Source organism: Somniosus microcephalus, chromosome 6 (assembly GCF_052327205.1).
Source record: "Somniosus microcephalus isolate GS21.2 chromosome 6, FLI_Smic_1.0, whole genome shotgun sequence".
Classification (NCBI taxonomy): domain Eukaryota; kingdom Metazoa; phylum Chordata; class Chondrichthyes; order Squaliformes; family Somniosidae; genus Somniosus; species Somniosus microcephalus.
In genome coordinates, this window is record NC_140992.1 from 161,262,648 (window position 1) to 161,282,498 (window position 19,851).

Sequence of the window (19,851 nt, forward strand, 5' to 3'; positions counted from 1 at the left end):
TCCAATTCCCTTGTCTAGATCATTAATATATATTGTGAACAGCTTGGGTCCTAGGACCGATCCTTGCGGTACCCCACTAGTCACTGTCTGCCACTCGGAAAACGACCCGTTTATTCCAACTCTTTGCTTTCTGTCCGCCAACCAGTTCTCTATCCAAGTCAATACCTTGCCCCCAATCCCATGTGCCTTAATTTTGCACGCTAATCTTTTACGTGGGACCTTATCGAAAGCCTTCTGAAAGTCCAAATACACCACATCCACTGGTTCTCCCTTATCTATTTTACCAGTTCCATCCTCAAAAAATTCCAGCAGGTTAGTCAAGCATGATTTACCTTTTGTAAATCCATGTTGACTTTGTCCGATCCTGTCACTGCTTTCCAAGTGCTCTGCTATTACATCTTTTATAGTGGACTCTAGCATTTTCCCCACTACCAATGTCAGGCTTACCGGTCTATAATTCCCCGCTTTTTTTCTACCACCTTTTTGAATAGTGGGATAACATTATCTACCCTCCAATCCATGGGTACTGTTCCAGAGTCTATCGAGTTCTGGAAGATGACCAGCAATGCATCTACTATTTCTAGGGCCACTTCCTTGAGTACCCTGGGATGTAGATTATCAGGCCCTGTGGATTTATCGGCCTTCAGTCCCATCAATTTTCCTACACCATTTCCCTACAAATACTGATTTCTTTCAGTTCCACCCTTTCATCAGACCCTATGTTCCCCGGCATCTCTGGGAGGTTATTTGTGTCCTCCTTTGTGAAGACAGAACCAAAATATGTATTTAGTTGGTCTGCCAATTCTTTGTTCCCCATTATAAATTCCCCTGATTCTGACTGCAAGGGACCTATGCTTGACTTCACCAATCTTTTTCTCTTCACATATCTATAAAAGCTTTTACAGTCAGCTTTTATGTTCCCTGAAAGCTTACTCTCATATTCTATTATCCCTTTCCTAAATAATCCCTTTGTCCTCCTTTGTTGAATCCTAAACTGCGCCCAATCCTCAGGATTATTGCTTTTTCTGGCCAATTTATATGTCCTCTCCTTGGATCTTATGCTATCCCTAATTTCCCTTGTTAGCCACGGTTGAGTCACCATTTTTGTTTTATTTTTATGCCAAACTGGGATGAACAAATTCTGTAGCTCATCCATTCTGTCTTTGAATGTTTGCCATTGCCTATCCACCATGAACCCTTTGAGTGCCATTCCCCAATCAATCCTACCCAACTCGCTCCTCAGACCATCGTAGTTTCCTTTATTTAAATTGAGGACCCTAGTCTCTGAGTCAACTACTTCATTCTCCATCTTAATGAAGAATTTGATCATATTATGATCGCTCCGACCAAAGGGGCCTTGTACAACAAGATTGCTAATTAATCCTTTCTCGTTACATAATACCCAGTCTAAGATGATCTGATCCCTGGTTGGTTCCTCGACATATTGGTCCAGGAAACCATCTCGTAAACACTCCAGGAATTCCTCCTCCACATTATTGTTACTAATTTGGTTGGCCCAATCTATATGTAGATTAAAGTCACCCATGATGACTGCTGTGCCCTTATTGCATGCCTCTTTAATTTCCCTTTTAATGCCATCCCCAACCTTTGCCTTACTGTTTGGAGGTCTATATACCACTCCCACTAACGTTTTTTTCCCCTTAGTATTTCTCAATTCTACCCATACAGATTCCACATCATCAGAGCTAATATCCTTCATTACAATTGTGTTAATCCCTTCTTTAACCAGGAACGCTACCCCACCTCCCCTTCCTTTTTGCCTATCTTTCCTGAATATCGAATACCCCTGGATGTTGAGTTCCCAGTCTTGGCCATCCTTGAGCCACGTTTCCGTAATCCCAACCAAATCGTATTCGTTTACCTCTATTTGCGCAGCCAATTCATCCACCTTATTACAAATGCTCCTTGCATTAAGACACAAAGCCTTCAGGCTTGTTTTGTTAACGCTCTTAGACCTATTAGAATTATTATTTACTGTGGCCATGTTTGATTTAAACCGTTGATTTCTCTGACTGCCACTTTTGTTTTTCTCCTTCCTATCTTTTGCTTTTGTCCTTGTTTCCCTTTCCTCTGTCTCCCTGCTCAGTTTCCCAACCCCCTGCCATTTTAGTTTATACCCTCCCCCACAGCACTAGCAAACACTCCCCCTAGGACATCGGTTCCAGCCCTGCCCAGGTGCAAACCGTCCGGTTTGAACTGGTCCTACCTCCCCCAGAACCAGTTCCAATGTCCCAGGAACTTGAATCCCTCCCCCTGGCACCATTCCTCTAGCCACGTATTCCTCTGAAGTATCCTTCTATTTCTACTCTGACTAGCACGTGGCACTGGCAGCAATCCTGAGATTACTACCTTTGAGGTCCTGTTTTTTAATTTATCTCCTAACTCCCTATATTCCACTTTTAGGACCTCATCCCGCTTTTTACCTATATTGTTGGTGCCTATATGCACCACGACAACTGGCTGTTCACCCTCCCCTTCCAAGATGTTCTGCAGCCACTCAGAGATATCCTTGACCCTTGCACCAGGGAGGCAATACACCATCCTGGAGTCTCGTTTGCGGCCGCAGAAACACCTATCTATTCCCCTTACAATAGAATCCCCTATTACTATAGCTTTACCCCTCTTATTCCTCCCATTCTGTGCAGCAGAACCACCCCTGGTGCCAGGAAGTTGGCTGCTGCTGCCTTCCTCTGATAAGCCATCCCCCCCAACAGTACCCAAAGTGTTGTATCTGTTGGAGAGTGGGATGGCCATAGGGGACCCCTGCACTCCCTGCCTGCGCCTAGCACTCTGCCTGTTGGTCACCCGTTGCCTTTCTTCCTGTCCAACCACTACCTGCGGTGTGTCCAACTCTGTAAACGTGCTATTCACGATGTCCTGAGCATCGTGAATGCTCCAGTATGCATCCAATCGCAGCTCCAGTGCCGCAATGTGGTCTGTCAGTAGCTGCAGCTGGATGCACTTCCTGCACACGTAGTTGCAAGGGACACAGGAAGTGTCCCTGAGCTCCCACATATCGCAGGAGGAGCATATCATGTGGCCTGGCTGTCCTGCCATGACTTACCCTTTAATTAATTGAATTTAAATTAAATCAATCAATCCCACTAATTACACTACAGTTAACTGGTTTACCAACAGTCCCCGCTACGCCACAGAGACCTTAGAAACTAGAAACCACAGAGTTAAAGTTTAAAAAAAGAGAGAAATACTCACCAACCAATCACTTACCTGCTTCCTGGTGACGTCACACTTTGATTAATTTTTAACTCTCACCCCCGCTGTTGAATTGATAAGCCTCGCTGCTCGCTGATGCCGCTGGTTTTAAGCTCCGCCGCGCTCGCTGTTCCCCTCACAGGTCCGCTCTGGTCGGGCCTCGCTGCTCGCTGATGCCGCCGGCTTTAAGCTCCACTGCGCTCGCTGTTCCCCACACAGCTCCGCTCTGGTCGGGCCTCGCTGCTCGCTGATGCCGCCAGTTTTAATCTCCGCCACGCTCGCTGTTCCCCACACAGGTCCGCTCTGGTCGGGCCTTGCTGCTCGCTGATGCTGCCGGTTTTAATCTCCGCCATGCTCGCTGTTCCCCACACAGGTCCGCTCTGGTCGGGCCTCGCTGCTCGCTGATGCCGTTGGTTTTAAGCTCTGCCGCGCTCGCTGTTCCCCACACCGGTCCGCTCTCCAACTGTAAATAACCAACCAGAGACATCACTGATCTCAACTACACTGTGAATATCCAATCCAGATACATCATTGATTCCACTATACGGTGAATAATCAACCCAGACACATCACTGATCTCACCCATACTGTGAATATCCAAACCAGAAGGATATTGATAGTGTGATGAGTTCAATGATGTCTCTGATTCAATATTCACAATGTAGGTGAGATCAGCAATGTCTCTGGTTTGGATATTCCCAGTGTTCGTGAGATCAGCGATGCCTCTGGTTTGGATATTTAAAGTGTAGAAGAGATCAGTGATTTCTCTGCTTAGATATTAACAGTGAAGTTGATATCAGTGATGTCTCTGGTTTGGGTATTGACAGTATAGATGAGAACGGTCATGTCTCTGGGTTGGATTTTCATAGTGTAAGTGAGATCACTGATGTCTCTAGTTTGGATATTGACTGTGTAGGTGAGGACAGTGATGTCTCTGGGTTGGATATTCATAGTGTGGGTGAGATCAGTGACTGTTCCAATGATGCCTCTGGCTTGATTATTCACAGTGTAGTGAGATCAGTGATGTATCTGGATTGGATATTGATAGTGTGATGAGTTCAGTGATGCCTCTGGCTTGATTATTCACAGTATAGTGAGATCAGTGATGTATCTGGATTGGATATTGATAGTGTGATGAGTTCAGTGATGCCTCTGGCTTGATTATTCACAGTATAGTGAGATCAGTGATGTATCTGGATTGGCTATTGATAGTGTGATGAGTTCAGTCATGCCTCTGGCTTGATTATTCACAGTATAGTGAGTTCAGTGATGTATCTGGATTGGCCATCACTGATTTCACCTACACTGTCAATATCCAAACCAGAGACATCATTGAACTAATCACGCAGTGAATATCCAAATCACTGTGATGTCCAAAGATGTGCGGGTTAGGTTGATTGGCCATGATAAAAATTGGCCCTTAGTGTTAGGGGGGATTAAATACGTGGGGTTACGGGGTTACAGGGATAGGGCTTGTGTGGGATGGCTGTCGGTGTAGGGACCGGGTGCTAAGGTTGGATGATCAGCCATGATCTCGTTGAATGGCGGAGCAGGCTCGAAGGGCCGAATGGCCTACTCCTGCTCCTATCTTCTATGCTTCTGTGCTTCTATGCTTCTAAGAGACATCACTCATCTCACCCACACTATGAATATCCAAACTAGAGACATCACTGATCTCACCAACTGTAAATATCCAACCAGATACATCACTGATCTCACCAACACTGTGAATATCCAAACCAGAGTCATTACTGATCTCAACCACATTGTGAATATCCAAACCAGAGACATCACTGATCTCACCAACACTCTGAATATCCAAGCCAGTGAGAGCACTGATCTCACCTACACTGTGAATGTCCAAAACAGAGACATCACTGATCTCACTACACTGTGAATAATCAATCCAGAGTCATCACTGATCTCACTTAGACTGGCAATATCCAATCCAGAGATATCACTGATCTCACTTCACTGTGAATAATCAACCCAGAGGCATCACTGATCTCACTACACTGTGAAAATCCAAACAAGAGACATTACTGATCAAACCAACTGTCAATATCCACTCCAGAGACATTGCTGATCTCAACTGCACTGTGAATGGCCAATCCAGATACATCACTGATCTCACTACACTGTGAATAATCAACCCAGAGGCAGCACTGATCTCAACTGCACTGTCAATATCGAAACCACGGACATCACTGATCACACCCACACTATGAATGTCCAAACCAGAGACATCACTGATCTCACCAACTGTATATATCCACCCAGAGACATCACTGACCTCACCCACACTATGAATATCCAAACTAGAGACATCAATGATTTCACCTACACTGTCAATATCCAAACCAGAGACATCACTGATCTAATCACGCAGTGAATATCCAAATCAGTGACAGCACAGATCTCAACTATATTGTGAATATCCAACTAGAGACATCACTGATCTCACCAACCGTAAATAACCAACCAGAGACATCACTGATCTCAACTACACTGTGAATATCCAATCCAGATACATCAATGATCTCACTACACTGTGAATAATCAACCCAGAGGCATCACTGATCTCAACTGCACTGTCAATATCCAATCCAGAAGGATATTTATAGTGTGGTGAGTTCAGTGATGTCTCTGATTGGATATTCACAATGTAGGTGAGATCAGTAATCTCTCTGGTTTGGATATTCCTAGTGTTCGTGAGATCAGTGATGCCTCTGGTTTGGATATTTAAAGTGCAAAGAGATCAGTGATTTCTCTGCTTAGATATTCACAGTGAAGTTGATATCAGTGATGTCTCTGGGTTGGATTTTCATAGTGTAAGTGAGATCACTGATGTCTCTAGTTTGGATATTGACTGTGTAGGTGAAGTCAGTGATGTCTCTGGGTTGGATATTCACAGTGTGGGTGAGATCAGTGACTGTACCAATTATGCCTCTGGCTTGATTATTCACAGTGTAGTGAGATAAGTGATGTATTTGGATTGGATATTGATATAGAGGTGAGTTCAGTGATGTCTCTGGGTTGATTATTCACAGTATAGCGAGATCAGTGATGTATCTGGATTGGTCATCACTGATCTCACCAAACTTTCAATATCCAAATCAGAGACATCACTGAACTAATCACGCAGTGAGTATCCAAATCAGAGACATCACTGATCTCACCAAAACTGTGAATATCCAAACCAGAGACATCAATGATCTCACCCACACTGTGAATATCCAAACCAGAGACATCAATGATCTCACCCACTCTGTGAATATCCAAACCAGAGACATTAATGATCTCACCCACACTATGAAATCCAAACCAGACACATCACTGATCTCATCAACTGCAAATAACCAACCAGAGACAACACTGATCTCAACTACACTGTGAATATCCAATCCAGATACATCACTGCTCTCACCACAATCTGACTATCCAAGCCACAAACATCACTGATCTAACCATGCTTTCATTAGCCAAACCGGAGACATCACTGAAATCACCACATTGTGAATATCCAAACAAGAAACATCACTGATCTCACCTACACTGTGAATATCCAAACCAGAGACATCACTCATCTCACCCACACTAGTAATATCCAAACCAGAGACATAACTGATCTCACCAACTGTAAATATCCAACCAGATACATCTCTGATCTCACCAACACTGTGAATATCCAAACCAGAAACATCACTGATCTCACCTACACTTTGAATATCCAAACCAGAGACATCACTCATCTCACCCACACTAGTAATATCCAAACCAGAGACATAACTGATCTCATCAACTGTAAATATCCAACCAGATACATCTCTGATCTCACCAACACTGTGAATATCCAAACCAGAAACATCACTGATCTCACCTACATTTAGAATAATCAACATAGAGGCATCACTGATCTCAACTGCACTGTCAATATCCAATCCAGAGACATCACTGATCTCACCCACATTGTGAATATCCAAATGAGATACATCTCTGATCTCACCACACTGTGAATATTGAAACCACGGACATCATTGATCACACCCACACTATGAATATCTAAACCAGAGACATCACTGATCTCACCAACTGTAAATATCCAACCAGAGACATCACTGATCTCACCCACACTATGAATATCCGAAGCAGACACAACACTGATCTCACCTACACTGTCAACATCCAATCCAGAGACATCAGTGATCTCACCCACACTATGAATATCCAAACCAGAAAGATCTCTGATCTCACCACACTGTGAGTATCGAAACCACGGACATCACTGATCACACCCACACTATGAATATCCAACCAGAGACGCCACTGATCTCACTACACTGTGAACGGCCAATCCAGAGGCATCACTGATCTCAACTGCAGTGTCAAAATCCAATCCAGAGACATCACTGATTTCACCCACACTATGAATATCCAAAGCAGATACGGCACTGATCTCACCACACTGTGAATATCCAAACAACATGATAACTGATTTCGCCCACACTGTGAATATCCAAACCAGAGACTTCACTGATCTCACCTATACTGTGAATATCCAACCCGGGTACATCACTGATCGCACCGTACTTTCCTTTCCCTACCAGGACACATGTCTGATCTCACCACACTGTGAATATTCAAACAGAAACATCACTGCTCTCACCTACACTGTGAAAATCAAAACCAGAGACATCACTGATCTCACCATAGTTTTTATAGCCTACCCAGAGAAATCACTGATCTCACCACACTGTGAATATCCTAACCAGAGAAATCACTGATATCACCACACTGTGAATATCCTAACCAGAGACATCACTGACCTCACCATACTTTCAAAAGCCAGACCAGAGTCATCACTGACCTCACCACACTGTGAATATCCGAACTAGAGATTTCACTGATATCATCTGAACTGTGAATATCTAAGCAGATAAATCACTGATCTCTTCTACATTTTAAATATCCAAACCAGAGGCATCACTGAACTCACCAACACTGTGAATATCCAAACCAGAGACTTCACTGCTCTCACCAACACTTTGAAATTCCAAACCAAAAACATCACTGATCTCACCTTCATTTTGAATAATCAACATAGAGGCATCACTGATCTCAACTGCACTGTCAATATCCAATCCAGAGACATCACTGATCTCACCCACACTGTGAATATCCAAACCAGATACATCACTGATCTCACCACACTGTGAATATCCAAACCAGAGACATCACTGATCTCACCAACACTTCACTTTGAAATTCCAAACCACAAACATCACTGATCTCACCTACATTTTGAATAATCAACATAGAGGCATCACTGATCTCAACTGCACTGTCAATATCCAATCCAGAGACATCACTGATCTCACCCACATTGTGAATATCCAAACCAGAGACATCACTGATCTCACCAACACTCTGAATATCCAAGCCAGTGAGAGCACTGATCTCACCTACACTGTGAATATCCAAACCAGAGACATCACTGATCTCACGTACACTGTGAATATCCAAACCAGAGACATCACTGATCTCACCAAGTGTAAATATGCAATCAGAGACATCGCTGATGTCAACTACACTGTGAATAATCAACCCAGATCCATCACTGATCTCAACTACACTGTGAATAATCAACCCAGAGGCATCACTGATCTCAACTGCACTGTCAATATCCAAACCAGATACATCTCTGATCTCACCACACGGTGAATATACAATCCACAGACATAACTGATCTCACTACTCTGTGATATCCAAACCAGAGATTTCCCTGATCTCACCAACACTTTGAAATTCCAAACCAGGCACATCACTGATTTCACCTACATTGTGAATATCCAATCAGAGACATCACTGATCTCAACTACACTGTCAATATTCAATCCAGAGACATCACTGATCTCACCAACACTGTCAATATTCAATACAGAGACATCACTGATCTCACCTACAATGTCAATATTCAATACAGAGGCATCACTGATCTCACCAACACTGTGACTATCAAAGCCACAGATATTACTGATCTCAACCACACTGAATATCAAATCCAGAGACGTCACTGATCTCACCAACACACTGAATATCCAAACCAGTGACAGCACTGATCTCACCTACACTGAATATCCAAACCAGAGACATCGCTGATCTAATCACACTGTGAATTTCCAAATCAGAGACATCACTGATCTCAACTAGACTGGCAATATCCAATCCAGAGACATCACTGATCTCATTACACTATGAATATCCAAACCAGACATTACTGATCACACCAACTGTCAATATCCAAACCAAAGACTTCCCTGATCTCACCAACACTTTGAAATTCCAAACCAGGCACATCACTGATTTCACCTACATTGTGAATATCCAATCAGAGACATCACTGATCTCACCTACACTGTCAATATTCAATACAGAGACATCACTGAGCTCACCTACACTGTCAATATTCAATACAGAGACATCACTGATCTCACCTACTCTGTCAATATTCAATACAGAGACATCACTGATCTCACCAACACTGACTATCCAAGCCACAGATATTACTGATCTTAACCACACCGAATATCAAATCCAGAGACATCACTGATCTCAGCAACACACTGAATATCCAAACCAGTGACAGCACTGATCTCACCTACACTGTGAATATCCAAACCAGAGACATCGCTGATCTAATCACACAGTGAATTTCCAAATCAGAGACATCACTGATCTCAACTAGACTGGCAATATCCAATCCAGAGACATCACTGATCTCACTACACTGTGAATAATCAACGCAGAGGCATCACTGATCACAACTGCACTGTCAATATCCAACCCAGAGGCATCAGTGATCTCACTACACTGTGAATATCCAAACCAGAGACATTACTGATCACACCAACTGTCAATCTCCAATGCTGAGACATCGCTGATCTCACTACACTGTGAATGGCCAATCCAGATACATCACTGCCCTCACTACACTGTGAATAATCAACCCAAAGGCAGCACTGATCTCAACTGCACTGTCAGTATCCAAACCAGATACATCTCTGATCTCACCACACTGTGAATATCGAAACCACGGGCATCACTGATCACACACACACTATGAATATCCAAAGCAGAGACATCACTGATCTAACCAACTGTAAATATCCAACCAGAGACATCACTGATCTTAATACACTGTGAATGGCCAATCCAGAGTCATCACTGATCTCAAGTGCACTGTCAATATCCAATCCAGAGACATCGCTGATCTCACCCACACTATGAATATCCAAAGCAGATACAACAGTGGTCTCACATACACTGTCAACATCCAATCCAGAGACATCAGTGATCTCACCCACACTATGAATATCCAAACCAGAAAGATCTCTGATCTCACCACTCTGTGAATATCGAAACCACGGACATCACTGATCACACCCACACTATGAATATCCAAACCAGAGACACCTCTGATCTCACCAAATGTAAATATCGAACCAGAGACATCACTGATCTCACTACACTGTGAATGGCCAATCCAGAGGCATCACTGATCTCAACTGCACTGCCAAAATCCAAGCCAGAGACATCACTGATTTCACCCACACTATGAATATCCAAAGCAGATACAACACTGACCTCACCACACTGTGAATATCCAAACCACAGGATAACTGATCTCACCCACACTGTGATTACCCAAACCAGAGACATCACTGATCTCACCTATACTGTGAATATCCAACCCGGGTACATCACTGATCTCACCATACTTTCCTTTCCCTACCAAGACACATGTCTGATCTCACCACATTTTGAATATTCAAACGGAAACATCACTGCTCTCACCTACACTGTGAAAATCCAAACCAGAGACATCACTGATCTCACCATAGTATTAATAGCCAACCCAGGGAAATCACTGATCTCACCACACTGTGAATATCCGAACTAGAGATTTCACTGATATCATCTGAACTGTGAATATCTAAGCAGAGAAATCATTGATCTCTCCTACACTTTAAATATCCAAACCAGAGGCATCACTGATCTCACCAACACTGTGAATATCCAATACAAGAGACTTCACTGCTCTCCCCAACACTTTGAAATTCCAAACCACAAACATCACTGATCTCACCTACATTTTGAATAATCAACATAGTGGCATCACTGATCTCAACTGCACTGTCAATATCCAATCCAGAGACATCACTGATCTCACCAACACTGTCAATATCCAAACAAGATACATCACTGATCTCACCACACTGTGAATATCCAAACCACAGACATCACTGATCACACCAACACTTTGAAATTGCAAACCAGAAGCATCACTGATTTTACCTACATTGTGAATATCCAATCAGAGACATCACTGATCTCACCTACACAGTCAATATTCAATAGAGAGACATCACTGATCTCACCCACGCTGTGAATATCCACACCAGATACATCACTGATCTCACCACACTGTGAATATCCAAACCACAGACATCACTGATCTCACCGACACTTTGAAATTCCAAACTAAAAACATCACTGATTTCACCTACATTGTGAATATCCAATCAGAGACATCACTGATCTCACCTACACTGTCAATATTCAGTACAGAGACATCACTGATCAAACAGCACAGTCAATATCCAAACCAGAGACATCACTGATCTCACCAACACTGTGACTATCCAACCCAGAGACATTACTGATCGCACCAACGCTATGAATATCCAAACCAGAGACACCACTGATCTAATCATACAGTGACTATCCAAATCAGAAAAATCACTGATCTCACCTAGACTGGCAATATCCAATCCAGATACATCACTGATCTCACTACACTGTGAATAACCAACCCAGATGCATCACTAGTCTCACCCACACTGTGAATATCCGAACCAGAGACATCACTGATCACACTAGACTGTCAGTAACCAAACCAGAGACATCACTGATCTCACTACACTGTCAATAACCAAACCAGAGGCATCACTGATCTCACAGACGCTGTGAATATCCAAATCAAAGAGATCACTGATCTCACTGACACTCTGAATATTCAGACCAGAAACATCACTGATCTCACCACACTTTCATTACCCTACCAGGACACATGTCTGATCTCACCACACTGTGAATATCCAAACCAGAGACATCACTCACCTCATCGTACTTTCAAAAGCAAATAAGAGACATCACTGATCTCACCACACTGTCATTATCCAAACTGGAGACATCACTGAACTAACCTACACTGTGAATATCCAATCCAGATACATCTCTGCTCTCACTGCACTGTGAATAATCAAACCAGAGGCATCACTGATCTCAACTGCACTGTCAATATCCAATCCAGAGACATCACTGATCTCAACCACACAATGAATATCCAAACCACAGGATGACTGATCACACCCTCACTGTGAATATCCAAACCAGAGACATAACTGATCTCACCCACACTGTGAATGTCCAAAAAGAAACATCACTGATCTCACCTACACTGTGAATATCCAAACCAGAGGTATCACTAATCTCACAATACTTTTAATAGCTAACCCAGAGAAATCACTGATCTCTCCTACACTTTAAATATCCACACCAGAGGCATCACTGATCTCACCAACACTGTGAATATCCAAACAAGAGACTTCACTGCTCTCCCCAACACTTTGAAATTCCAAACCACAAACATTACTGGTCTCACCTACATTTTGAATAATCAACATAGAGGCATCACTGATCTCAACTGCACTGTCAATATCCAACCCAGAGACATCACTGATCTCACCCACACTGTCAATATTCAATACAGAGACATCACTGATCTCACCTACAATGTCAATATTCAATACAGAGGCATCACTGATCTCACCAACACTGTGACTATCCAAGCCACAGATATTACTGATCTCAACCACACTGAATATCAAATCCAGAGACGTCACTGATCTCACCAACACACTGAATATCCAAACCAGTGACAGCACTGATCTCACCTACACTGAATATCCAAACCAGAGACATCGCTGATCTAATCACACTGTGAATTTCCAAATCAGAGACATCACTGATCTCAACTAGACTGGCAATATCCAATCCAGAGACATCACTGATCTCATTACACTGTGAATAATCAACACAGAGGCATCACTGATCACAACTGCACTGTCAATATCCAATCCAGAGACATCACTGATCTCACTACACTATGAATATCCAAACCAGACATTACTGATCACACCAACTGTCAATATCCAAACCAAAGACTTCCCTGATCTCACCAACACTTTGAAATTCCAAACCAGGCACATCACTGATTTCACCTACATTGTGAATATCCAATCAGAGACATCACTGATCTCACCTACACTGTCAATATTCAATACAGAGACATCACTGAGCTCACCTACACTGTCAATATTCAATACAGAGACATCACTGATCTCACCTACTCTGTCAATATTCAATACAGAGACATCACTGATCTCACCAACACTGACTATCCAAGCCACAGATATTACTGATCTTAACCACACCGAATATCAAATCCAGAGACATCACTGATCTCAGCAACACACTGAATATCCAAACCAGTGACAGCACTGATCTCACCTACACTGTGAATATCCAAACCAGAGACATCGCTGATCTAATCACACAGTGAATTTCCAAATCAGAGACATCACTGATCTCAACTAGACTGGCAATATCCAATCCAGAGACATCACTGATCTCACTACACTGTGAATAATCAACGCAGAGGCATCACTGATCACAACTGCACTGTCAATATCCAACCCAGAGGCATCAGTGATCTCACTACACTGTGAATATCCAAACCAGAGACATTACTGATCACACCAACTGTCAATCTCCAATGCTGAGACATCGCTGATCTCACTACACTGTGAATGGCCAATCCAGATACATCACTGCCCTCACTACACTGTGAATAATCAACCCAAAGGCAGCACTGATCTCAACTGCACTGTCAGTATCCAAACCAGATACATCTCTGATCTCACCACACTGTGAATATCGAAACCACGGGCATCACTGATCACACACACACTATGAATATCCAAAGCAGAGACATCACTGATCTAACCAACTGTAAATATCCAACCAGAGACATCACTGATCTTAATACACTGTGAATGGCCAATCCAGAGTCATCACTGATCTCAAGTGCACTGTCAATATCCAATCCAGAGACATCGCTGATCTCACCCACACTATGAATATCCAAAGCAGATACAACAGTGGTCTCACATACACTGTCAACATCCAATCCAGAGACATCAGTGATCTCACCCACACTATGAATATCCAAACCAGAAAGATCTCTGATCTCACCACTCTGTGAATATCGAAACCACGGACATCACTGATCACACCCACACTATGAATATCCAAACCAGAGACACCTCTGATCTCACCAAATGTAAATATCGAACCAGAGACATCACTGATCTCACTACACTGTGAATGGCCAATCCAGAGGCATCACTGATCTCAACTGCACTGCCAAAATCCAAGCCAGAGACATCACTGATTTCACCCACACTATGAATATCCAAAGCAGATACAACACTGACCTCACCACACTGTGAATATCCAAACCACAGGATAACTGATCTCACCCACACTGTGATTACCCAAACCAGAGACATCACTGATCTCACCTATACTGTGAATATCCAACCCGGGTACATCACTGATCTCACCATACTTTCCTTTCCCTACCAAGACACATGTCTGATCTCACCACATTTTGAATATTCAAACGGAAACATCACTGCTCTCACCTACACTGTGAAAATCCAAACCAGAGACATCACTGATCTCACCATAGTATTAATAGCCAACCCAGGGAAATCACTGATCTCACCACACTGTGAATATCCGAACTAGAGATTTCACTGATATCATCTGAACTGTGAATATCTAAGCAGAGAAATCATTGATCTCTCCTACACTTTAAATATCCAAACCAGAGGCATCACTGATCTCACCAACACTGTGAATATCCAATACAAGAGACTTCACTGCTCTCCCCAACACTTTGAAATTCCAAACCACAAACATCACTGATCTCACCTACATTTTGAATAATCAACATAGTGGCATCACTGATCTCAACTGCACTGTCAATATCCAATCCAGAGACATCACTGATCTCACCAACACTGTCAATATCCAAACAAGATACATCACTGATCTCACCACACTGTGAATATCCAAACCACAGACATCACTGATCACACCAACACTTTGAAATTGCAAACCAGAAGCATCACTGATTTTACCTACATTGTGAATATCCAATCAGAGACATCACTGATCTCACCTACACAGTCAATATTCAATAGAGAGACATCACTGATCTCACCCACGCTGTGAATATCCACACCAGATACATCACTGATCTCACCACACTGTGAATATCCAAACCACAGACATCACTGATCTCACCGACACTTTGAAATTCCAAACTAAAAACATCACTGATTTCACCTACATTGTGAATATCCAATCAGAGACATCACTGATCTCACCTACACTGTCAATATTCAGTACAGAGACATCACTGATCAAACAGCACAGTCAATATCCAAACCAGAGACATCACTGATCTCACCAACACTGTGACTATCCAACCCAGAGACATTACTGATCGCACCAACGCTATGAATATCCAAACCAGAGACACCACTGATCTAATCATACAGTGACTATCCAAATCAGAAAAATCACTGATCTCACCTAGACTGGCAATATCCAATCCAGATACATCACTGATCTCACTACACTGTGAATAACCAACCCAGATGCATCACTAGTCTCACCCACACTGTGAATATCCGAACCAGAGACATCACTGATCACACTAGACTGTCAGTAACCAAACCAGAGACATCACTGATCTCACTACACTGTCAATAACCAAACCAGAGGCATCACTGATCTCACAGACGCTGTGAATATCCAAATCAAAGAGATCACTGATCTCACTGACACTCTGAATATTCAGACCAGAAACATCACTGATCTCACCACACTTTCATTACCCTACCAGGACACATGTCTGATCTCACCACACTGTGAATATCCAAACCAGAGACATCACTCACCTCATCGTACTTTCAAAAGCAAATAAGAGACATCACTGATCTCACCACACTGTCATTATCCAAACTGGAGACATCACTGAACTAACCTACACTGTGAATATCCAATCCAGATACATCTCTGCTCTCACTGCACTGTGAATAATCAAACCAGAGGCATCACTGATCTCAACTGCACTGTCAATATCCAATCCAGAGACATCACTGATCTCAACCACACAATGAATATCCAAACCACAGGATGACTGATCACACCCTCACTGTGAATATCCAAACCAGAGACATAACTGATCTCACCCACACTGTGAATGTCCAAAAAGAAACATCACTGATCTCACCTACACTGTGAATATCCAAACCAGAGGTATCACTAATCTCACAATACTTTTAATAGCTAACCCAGAGAAATCACTGATCTCTCCTACACTTTAAATATCCACACCAGAGGCATCACTGATCTCACCAACACTGTGAATATCCAAACAAGAGACTTCACTGCTCTCCCCAACACTTTGAAATTCCAAACCACAAACATTACTGGTCTCACCTACATTTTGAATAATCAACATAGAGGCATCACTGATCTCAACTGCACTGTCAATATCCAACCCAGAGACATCACTGATCTCACCCACACTGTCAATATTCAATACAGAGACATCACTGATCTCACCTACAATGTCAATATTCAATACAGAGGCATCACTGATCTCACCAACACTGTGACTATCCAAGCCACAGATATTACTGATCTCAACCACACTGAATATCAAATCCAGAGACGTCACTGATCTCACCAACACACTGAATATCCAAACCAGTGACAGCACTGATCTCACCTACACTGAATATCCAAACCAGAGACATCGCTGATCTAATCACACTGTGAATTTCCAAATCAGAGACATCACTGATCTCAACTAGACTGGCAATATCCAATCCAGAGACATCACTGATCTCATTACACTGTGAATAATCAACACAGAGGCATCACTGATCACAACTGCACTGTCAATATCCAATCCAGAGACATCACTGATCTCACTACACTATGAATATCCAAACCAGACATTACTGATCACACCAACTGTCAATATCCAAACCAAAGACTTCCCTGATCTCACCAACACTTTGAAATTCCAAACCAGGCACATCACTGATTTCACCTACATTGTGAATATCCAATCAGAGACATCACTGATCTCACCTACACTGTCAATATTCAATACAGAGACATCACTGAGCTCACCTACACTGTCAATATTCAATACAGAGACATCACTGATCTCACCTACTCTGTCAATATTCAATACAGAGACATCACTGATCTCACCAACACTGACTATCCAAGCCACAGATATTACTGATCTTAACCACACCGAATATCAAATCCAGAGACATCACTGATCTCAGCAACACACTGAATATCCAAACCAGTGACAGCACTGATCTCACCTACACTGTGAATATCCAAACCAGAGACATCGCTGATCTAATCACACAGTGAATTTCCAAATCAGAGACATCACTGATCTCAACTAGACTGGCAATATCCAATCCAGAGACATCACTGATCTCACTACACTGTGAATAATCAACGCAGAGGCATCACTGATCACAACTGCACTGTCAATATCCAACCCAGAGGCATCAGTGATCTCACTACACTGTGAATATCCAAACCAGAGACATTACTGATCACACCAACTGTCAATCTCCAATGCTGAGACATCGCTGATCTCACTACACTGTGAATGGCCAATCCAGATACATCACTGCCCTCACTACACTGTGAATAATCAACCCAAAGGCAGCACTGATCTCAACTGCACTGTCAGTATCCAAACCAGATACATCTCTGATCTCACCACACTGTGAATATCGAAACCACGGGCATCACTGATCACACACACACTATGAATATCCAAAGCAGAGACATCACTGATCTAACCAACTGTAAATATCCAACCAGAGACATCACTGATCTTAATACACTGTGAATGGCCAATCCAGAGTCATCACTGATCTCAAGTGCACTGTCAATATCCAATCCAGAGACATCGCTGATCTCACCCACACTATGAATATCCAAAGCAGATACAACAGTGGTCTCACATACACTGTCAACATCCAATCCAGAGACATCAGTGATCTCACCCACACTATGAATATCCAAACCAGAAAGATCTCTGATCTCACCACTCTGTGAATATCGAAACCACGGACATCACTGATCACACCCACGCTATGAATATCCAAACCAGAGACACCTCTGATCTCACCAAATGTAAATATCGAACCAGAGACATCACTGATCTCACTACACTGTGAATGGCCAATCCAGAGGCATCACTGATCTCAACTGCACTGCCAAAATCCAAGCCAGAGACATCACTGATTTCACCCACACTATGAATATCCAAAGCAGATACAACACTGACCTCACCACACTGTGAATATCCAAACCACAGGATAACTGATCTCACCCACACTGTGATTACCCAAACCAGAGACATCACTGATCTCACCTATACTGTGAATATCCAACCCGGGTACATCACTGATCTCACCATACTTTCCTTTCCCTACCAAGACACATGTCTGATCTCACCACATTTTGAATATTCAAACGGAAACATCACTGCTCTCACCTACACTGTGAAAATCCAAACCAGAGACATCACTGATCTCACCATAGTATTAATAGCCAACCCAGGGAAATCACTGATCTCACCACACTGTGAATATCCGAACTAGAGATTTCACTGATATCATCTGAACTGTGAATATCTAAGCAGAGAAATCATTGATCTCTCCTACACTTTAAATATCCAAACCAGAGGCATCACTGATCTCACCAACACTGTGAATATCCAATACAAGAGACTTCACTGCTCTCCCCAACACTTTGAAATTCCAAACCACAAACATCACTGATCTCACCTACATTTTGAATAATCAACATAGTGGCATCACTGATCTCAACTGCACTGTCAATATCCAATCCAGAGACATCACTGATCTCACCAACACTGTCAATATCCAAACAAGATACATCACTGATCTCACCACACTGTGAATATCCAAACCACAGACATCACTGATCACACCAACACTTTGAAATTGCAAACCAGAAGCATCACTGATTTTACCTACATTGTGAATATCCAATCAGAGACATCACTGATCTCACCTACACAGTCAATATTCAATAGAGAGACATCACTGATCTCACCCACGCTGTGAATATCCACACCAGATACATCACTGATCTCACCACACTGTGAATATCCAAACCACAGACATCACTGATCTCACCGACACTTTGAAATTCCAAACTAAAAACATCACTGATTTCACCTACATTGTGAATATCCAATCAGAGACATCACTGATCTCACCTACACTGTCAATATTCAGTACAGAGACATCACTGATCAAACAGCACAGTCAATATCCAAACCAG